The 8,401-nt window shown below is 43.4% G+C and overlaps 1 protein-coding gene across 9 annotated transcripts in view; it reads right to left on the reverse strand.

Moving 5' to 3' along the window:
• Nucleotides 1–8,401, reverse strand: part of DCUN1D3 (defective in cullin neddylation 1 domain containing 3) — a 46,218-nt gene that overhangs the window by 35,393 nt on the left and 2,424 nt on the right. For 2 of the 9 annotated variants that reach the window (XM_054533088.2, XM_054533092.2), the window contains exons 2-3: nt 6,131–6,204; nt 5,815–5,932 (exon numbers count right to left, since the gene is read on the reverse strand). The gene's annotated coding sequence lies outside the window, so the exon portion shown is untranslated. 9 annotated transcript variants of the gene reach the window in all.

Below are 8,401 nucleotides of genomic sequence, written 5' to 3' on the forward strand. Positions count from 1 at the left end.
GGAGATCACTTGAGCCCCAAAGTTTGAAATGACAGTGAGCTATGATAGCACCACTGCACTCTAGCCTGGGCGACAGGGCGAGACCCTGTCTCTATAAACAAAAAATGAAATAAACAGGTGGGGTCTGTGCTAACTCCACACAGTAACAGAACTAAACTGCTGGACACTCAATTGCTGCCCAAGAACTGTTGGAATGATATAATTAATAACCTCATTAAGAGGTCCACACTAAAACTAACCATTTTGATGCTCAGAAGCCACTTTCCTGCTTGATCTAATCATTAAATCTACACCTGTCACCAATTCAGAGCACTGCTTGCAGGTTGGCACTAGTAGGACATCAGGTCCTATGGACAGATCACAGCACCTGGTCAAAATTTTTTTTTTTTTTAAAGAAGAAAGACTAATTTGGCCTGCCAAAGAGAACGTGGATGTTGTAGAAATGTGAAGTAAAAAAATGGTTTTTTTTTTTTTTGAGACAGAGTCTCACTCTATCACCCAGGCTGAAGTGCTGCAGTGCAATCTTGGCTCACTGCAATATCTGACGCCCGGGTTCAAGCAATTCTCGTGCCTCAGCCTCCCGAATAGCTAGGATTACAGGCACCTGCCACCACGCCCGGCTAATTTTTTTATTTTTAGTAGAAATGGGGTTTCACCATCTTGGCCAGGCTGGTCTTGAACTCCTGACCTCGTGATCCACCCACCTCGGCCTCCCAAAGTGCTGGGATTACCAGCGTGAGCCACCATACCTGGCCGATTTTCTTTAATTAGTTTTTTCACATTACAGTTTCCCACAAGAGAATCATTAATTACCTCAATAATTGACATGTAACTGTTCCGTTTGGATAGCAAACATTGTTAAATGTCAAGAGCCACTACCCAGTGTTCTCTAACCCCACGCTCTAATGGATACAAATAATTACAATCCCTCCTTTACCAACTTCCCATTTGTCAAAATAAAGCCCTAAGAGACAGGGATGGAGGCCGGGGGAATTCACCAGCAGTCCGTAAAGATGATTGGTCTCCAAGATGGGAAGTTAAGTTGTCAGAGAGGAGGACGTGTAGGGTAGCTGGCCTTCGAGGGGGCACAGGGGTGATAGTGGTGGGTGTGGAGTGGGGAGAAATGGCCATCAGTGGTCTAGCTGGGACCAGGGATAACTCCCGATTATGGCTGATTAGTCCATCTTGGAGACCAATTTGGCCAAACCAGCTACTGTGTCCCTGTACTCATCCCTCTTAGGCAGAAATATGCTTTCCAGTTGGGAGAGGACTTGTGATCAGAGCCCTGGCCAGGGCCAGTACACTGCCCAACTCCGGAGGACCCTGTCCCCTCCTTGTGAACGGCATTCCCTGGAGTTGGGCAATCTTGTGGGCCTGCTCCTTCCCTACCCTCTGTCCCCAGTAAGTGCACTGTTAGTATTTTGCACCCTCTCCCAGCTAGACCACTGATGGGCTTTTCTCCCCAGTCCACAATACCACCAACCACTGTGTCCTCTCAAAAGCCAGCTACCCTACACAAGCTCATCTCCGACAACTGAACCTCCCATCTTAGTGCTCTGGAAGTCTTTAGGCTTTTCTCTTTCATAAAAAGTTAGGAAACTCTCAAGCAGAATGCTCCTCACCACGGGCATGAGATACACCAACTGTTTTGAGTAAATGACTGAACAAGTGACTATTTCAAAGAACAACTAAATTTCTAAGAGAAAAAGAACCTGACAACATTCTCAAAAGTAGACACAGAGCATTCACTCTATCACTCCTCACTCTCTAATTCCACTTACTGAGAAGGAAGAAAATGTCACAACTGGGAAAAACACCTCCTCAGAGGGCCTGAGACTTCCAGTGTGCCCCTAGATGCTGTCTCGTAGGACCCACACTGCTAGAGTCCCGGCACCCTCACTGTAATGGTATTATTCACCTCCCCCTTCTGTTTAAAGAGCACTTACCAGGCAAGTCATTAAGTAGACATAAAGCAACTATTTAATTGAAAGCCAATTTGCTTTACAGATATTTTTAAAAAACAAGGAATGCATGTCCATGGTGATTATTTCCACAGAGCTGTTTAGAAGCTGTTCTGTCCATGGATCCACCTGGATTCTCCTCTTCAGATTCCAGGGCAGGTCACAGGAAATGGAAGTCTGGTTTAGCATTTTGCACAGGTGTTCGAGAGCAGGCCCACTTGCTTATCTGAAAAACTTACAGTGCACTGACCATTTTGGGGTTTGGTTTGGGGGGAAAAAAAGAAAACTTACAGGGATAATGCCTCAACTCCTATTTGAATGTAATATGGTCACTTTCAGAAGTATTCTGAAGAAAAAAGCCCAGCTTTCTATCAAGTATCCACAACCACTACTAAAACTAAGAAGCCTCCCATCCCACTACCCATTAATAACTTCACTTCACATATGCTTCACTATAAGGAGTCTTCTTTGAAAGATGAAGAGTTTGTGACAAAATGTTTGAGTACAGAACCCAAGAACACAGTCCAAACACCAAGGATTCAATTAAACTTTATCAGGTGCCTACACCAACTTGTTTGAGAGATGCAGTGCAACAGAGAGAACAAGAATTAGTGCAGAGAAGGCCTGATTCTAGCCCTGCTGCTGCCTAGAGCTTGCTCTGTAACTTTAAGCATTTACTCATCTTTTTTCTTTTTTTTTTAAATGAGACAGGGTCTCACTCTGTCACCAAGGCTACATTGCAGTGGTGCGATCTCAGCTCACTGCAGCCTGACCTTCTGGGCTCAAGCGATCCTGCTGCCTCAGCCTCCCAAGCAGGTGACACTATAGGTGCACACCACCACGCCCAGCTCCTTTCCCTTATTTCTTGTAAAATGAGGTCTCACTGTGTTGCCCAGACTGGTCTCAAACTCCTGGGCTCAAGAGATTCTCCCATCTCAGCCTCCCAAAGTACTGGGATTACATGCATGCAGTGCACTACCATGCCTGGTCTACTCATTTTTCTTGATTTCTGTTTTCCCACTGAAAATAACCACTTTTCAACCTGTTTTCAGCCTCACAACATTTTATTCAACTAGAATCTAATAGGGTAGCCCAATATAACAGAATATTATAGTAACTTTTCACAGACTGAAGTAGTAACGTGAAACAGAAGGAAAACAGCAAAACCCCCTCATCCCTGCCACAAGCTTACTTCAACAATGGCGGAGAGGGCTCCTCAAAGCCCAGCTTGAAATAAACACCAGATATGCTAAGATTCTGCAAGGGTCTGACTTTTTCTTGCTTCTCCTAAACTTCAGGAAGGGGAATTAACAGCATTCAAAGTAGTAATGCTATGACTTGAGACTTGTTCAGAATCAAAATTAAAGGACACATACTAATCCACTTTAAACAAACACTGCATAGAGTTCAAACCCATCATGAATGATAGAGAGCTAAAAGCTGTAACCCAACTCTGCTGCTTGTGTGGAAACAATCTGCTACTAAAATAAAGGGGCAGGCCAGGTGTGGTGGCTCACACCTGTAATCCCAGCATTTTGGGAGGCCGAGGCAGGCAGATCACTTGAGGTGAGGAGTTTGAGACCAGCCTGAGCAACACAGCGAAACCCCATCTCTATTAAAAATACAATAAATTAGTGGTGCATGGTGGTGCAGGCCTGTAGTCCCAGCTACTCAGGAGGGCTGAGACAGGAGGATCGCTTGAGCCTGGGAGGACAAGGCTGCCATGAGCCTTGATCATGCCACTGCATTCCAGCCTGGGTCACAGTGAGACTCTGTCTCAAAAAATAAATGAATACATAATAAATCAAAAAGGGACAGGTTTTTTCAACACTTTCTCTTGGACCAACAGGCAGAAAGAGGGGCAGTGGCTCCGAGATGCTAAGCAGTCTCAAAAACGAAGAGTCCCACACTACACACTGCTGCTATCCGAGATCCTTAGTCAGTCATCAGACCTAGTATGAATCTGCAGGCCCAAGTGACAGAATTATTTCTAGTCACCAGGTCCTGCGGTTGAGCCCTCCAGCAGAGCAGGGCACAAAAGGATCAGGGATGATGCTTCCCAACACTATGCAATCCAAGCTTCTGTGTGGCAATTCAATCCCAAGCCCAACAACATAGTACAGCTCAAAGGACACTCTTGAACAAGGTCAAGCCCTCAGGAAGGTAGGAGGAGTCATCGACATGTCTCCTTTGCATGCAACCAGGCTGGTATCCAGGCTCTGGGCACAGGTGACTTATTTTGCCACAAGAGCTAATCACCACCTCAAGACTGATTTACTAAGCTTCCCTATTCTGATGTATGGTATTTAAAGAAGGTCTCATTTGCACACATCTTAAAGAAAATGATTTCCCTATCTGCCATTCTCTTCTTTCAACATATCACAACTTCAAAGAATAAGAGTCTGAGCCACTTCCAATCTTTTCTCTCATTTTCAGTGCAATTGGCCATCTGTATCAACAGGTTCTACATTGGCAGATTCGACCAACCATGGGTTGAAAATATTTGGAAAAAAAATACCTAATAACAATACAACAATAAAAAATAATATGAATTTTTAAAAATACAGTATAGCAACTATTTACATACCACTTACATTGTATTTGGCTGTTGTTTTTGAGATGGGGTCCTGCTCTGTCACCTAGGCTGGAGTGCAGCAGCTCCATCACGGCTCACTACAGCCTCAACTTCCTGGGTTCAAGCAATTCTCCTGCCTTAGCCACCCCAGTAGCTGGGACTACAGGCACACACCACCATGCCCGGCTAAGTTTTTTAAATTTTTTATAGAGACAGGGCCTGACTATCTTGCATAGGCTGGACTTGAACTCCTAGCCTCCAAGCAATCTTCCCACATAACAAAACAGAAAGGGGGCAGGGATTTGTAGTAGCCTCCTAACGTGCTGGGATTACAGGAATGAGCCACCACACCCAAACTGTATTAGGCATTATAAGTAATCTGGAAATGCCTCCTGAGTAGCTGGGACTACAGATGTGCATCACCACCACTCTCTGCACCTTCCCATATACTACCACTTTATATGAGTCTTGATCATTTGTGAATTTGGTAACTAAGGGGTCCAAAACCAATCCCCCAGGATACCAAGGGGATGTAAATATGTTACGCTCTAGTTTGTAATTATTCACTAATTAAACGGTCAAGTTCTGTGGTAATCTCTTCTCACCACCCAAAAGAATAGGATTCACCATCATCTAGGAACACAGACATAAGAACTAGTGAAACTAGATTTGAACTGAAAGACACTAACTCAACCCTGGTCCATTGTGCAAAGAGCTCCAGAACAGTCTCAACATTTAGGGAGAACCAATTCTGGTTCACTGGTATCAACATCTATAAACAGACACAAAGAGATAATTTTAAGTTATCAAGACCCGGGAAAACAGGAGTTACCATGTCATTACCGTTGTTTCAATCTAAGTTACCACTTCTTCACCTCAAAACAACTGTCAGCTAGTGCACAATTAAATGTCCTTACTACAGCACATAGAGACAGTCCCAGACTACTTCAAGTACTTACATAACCATTCTGTTTTTCACTTCCAGTATTCATTCAATAAATTACATGAGATATTCAATACTTTATTATAAAATAGGCTCGTTAGATGCATTTTCCCAACTGCAGGTTAATGTTCTTGGCATGTTTAAGGTAGGCTAGGCTAAGCTATGATGTTCGGTAGGTGAGGTATATTAAATGCATTTTTTTACTTACAATATTTTCAACTTATGATGGGGTTATCAAAGGTAACCCCACTGTAAATCAAAGAGCATCTGTATACCAAAACAGTAGCAAAATCTGATTACCTTTAAGTCGTGTAATGCAATGTAAAACCACTTACCCGGCCAGGCACGGTGGCTCACGCCTGTAATCCCAGCACTTTGGGAGGCCGAGGCAGGAGGATCACAAGGTCAGGAGATCGAGACCATCCTGGCTAACACGGTGAAACCCCGTCTCTACTAAAATACAAAAAATTAGCCAGGCGCAGTGGTGGGCGCCTGTAGTCCTAGCTACTCGGGAGGCTGAGGCAGGAGAATGGCGTGAACCCGGGAGGCGGAGCTTGCAGTGAGCCGCGATAGCGCCACTGCACTCCAGCCTGGGCAAAAGAGCAAGACTCCTTCTCAAAAAAAAAAAAAAAAAAAAAAAAAAACACTTACCCACAACTCCAATAGCAAGTGGCATCAACTGGCTTTCTAGGTTGCCCACCTTTCAGAAGAGTTTGTCCAAAAGCCTGCAGAGTGTAAGAAACAAACCCACTGGTACCCTAAATTAAAAGGCTAGCTCAGCTCCGAAAATCCAATCCACTTAAATTTGTGGATTCTTTCCCCAAACACAATTAGTAGCCAATGTAGGAGTCAATGGCTTCTTGTGTTCAAGTCCCCTCCTACCCACCCGCCCCCTTTCAAAAATTAGAAAAGAGCCACCAGTCTCCAAACTGGCTGATGAAACTTCAGCCTACAGGATATTTTCATACTTGATTACAATAAACCATTGAAATGAAAATGAAGTGGAGAGCTTAGTAACCCATCGGATAGAGCATTTTATGCCCAGCATCAGCATATAAGTTAAGTCCAAAACCTTTAACCTGGGCCAAAGCCAAATAATTAAATTAACAAATCTCATTACCAATTCTCTATTCCTTTGAGATACTCTAGTATGAAGAGTAGAAGTTGTTTGCCTGTTTCTAGCTGTTTACTTTAGTCATTTGCTTGCTAACTAAAAGACATTCTGTTTGCAATCAAATCAGAATTAGTAATTCAGTACCAGGATCTACCTCATCCCCTTCATTACACCCAGAACTGCCCAGAAATCTCTGTTCAAGTTTTCGATAATCCTTCTACAGGTGCCACGAGAATACTAGAACCTAAAACAGGTGACAAGTCCTTAATTTCTGATTTGTTTTCCCCAAACACTAAAAGGTTTTATTTAGCATTTCTAATACTGAGTTTACTACAAATAGCCCAAGCAACATTTAAGTCTCTCAACTGCCTGGCTCAAAGAGCCAATTCACTCAAAGAACACACTAGTCACTGTTGTGGGGTTCAAAAGAAGAAAAAAGCATATTCTGTTTCAGCCCAGTGTGACATGGCTCAAGAGGGCCAAATCAAGGAGTCTTGATTGGGCCTCTCAAGTGGACAATCTGGTCAAGGTGAGGCTGAAAAGCAGCACACCATTCGAGATGAATGCCCCCAGCAGAAGGCAAAAGTAGGTTACATCCCTTGGTTACATGCCAGCCCAAAGATGCCGACACAGTGGAATTGAGCCCCACAATGGTCATTTATCTAATGTAATCCACTGAGTGAACTTTTAGTACCAACCTACACCTCAGCTGAGTGTTATTAGTCATCAGAAGGATCAGACAAGAGTGGAACTATTGCAACATAAACTGCCTCCCTACAAAAGACAACTTGAAACTTAGATCCTGATGGTCATCTTGGTAGATGGACAAGGGCATATTATTAACACTTGCCCAATCCTTAAATTCATAGAGCTGGAAACAAAGGAGGATTCGTATACTAGAACACATTCAGAGAGCTTATGCAGTTTTAAACAGCAGTATACAAGACAAAATAAAGAAAGAGGTGTGTCCTCAATTGAACATCCTGCTGAAAATCTGAACACTCAGCTTGAAATTTATCTGCCAGAAAAGACCCAGGTGACCACTGCCTCTTCCTCTCCCACTCAGCAGAGTGACTTTATTATGATAGTCCAACAGTACCTGCAAAAACAGTAAGTGATAAGACCCTAGTTAAGGCAACAGAATTAATCAACAAGCAGCATCATTTTCTACTTCCTACTCCTTCTGGCTCTTAATTTGTTTGCTTACCTATTCTGAGCCCCACATCCACCTCTCTGACCTTATCTCCAACTCTCCTCTGTGTTCACTAAGCTCTGGCTATTATTCACCCAACCCATCCTCTTTCCACTACCTCCCACCTACCCTGACCCTTTCTTCCCATTCCCTGGAAATTGACAAGCGCATTCCAGCCAGTTTCTGCACCAGCTGTTCCCTGAGCCTGGAAGGATCTTCCCCTTATCTTTGGATGGCTGGCTCCTTCTTTATACTTAAAGCTCAACTTAAGTGTCACTTTCTCAGAAAGGTCCTCTTTGACTGCATCTACAGTTAAGACACTTTCAATCACATCACTCTTATTTTCTTCAGCGCTTAATCAAAATCTGGTTTACTGGGGTATATATTATGTCTCTCTCTGCCCCCAGCTCCCACTCCGATGTAAGCTCCATGAAAGGGTGAACCTTTTGCTTGTGTTCACCTGTGTACACCCAGTGCCTGAAACACTGGCTAGCACTTAGGAGACAATAAATGTTTGTTGAATTAATGAACTGTGAACTTTTTATTCAATGGCAAACTAGGTTCCAAATCAGTTAAAGTGAGAACAGTAGTCATTCTTCTGTTGTATTTTTGTGAA

Source organism: Pongo abelii, chromosome 18, assembly GCF_028885655.2.
Source record: "Pongo abelii isolate AG06213 chromosome 18, NHGRI_mPonAbe1-v2.0_pri, whole genome shotgun sequence".
In the NCBI taxonomy this organism is placed as follows: domain Eukaryota; kingdom Metazoa; phylum Chordata; class Mammalia; order Primates; family Hominidae; genus Pongo; species Pongo abelii.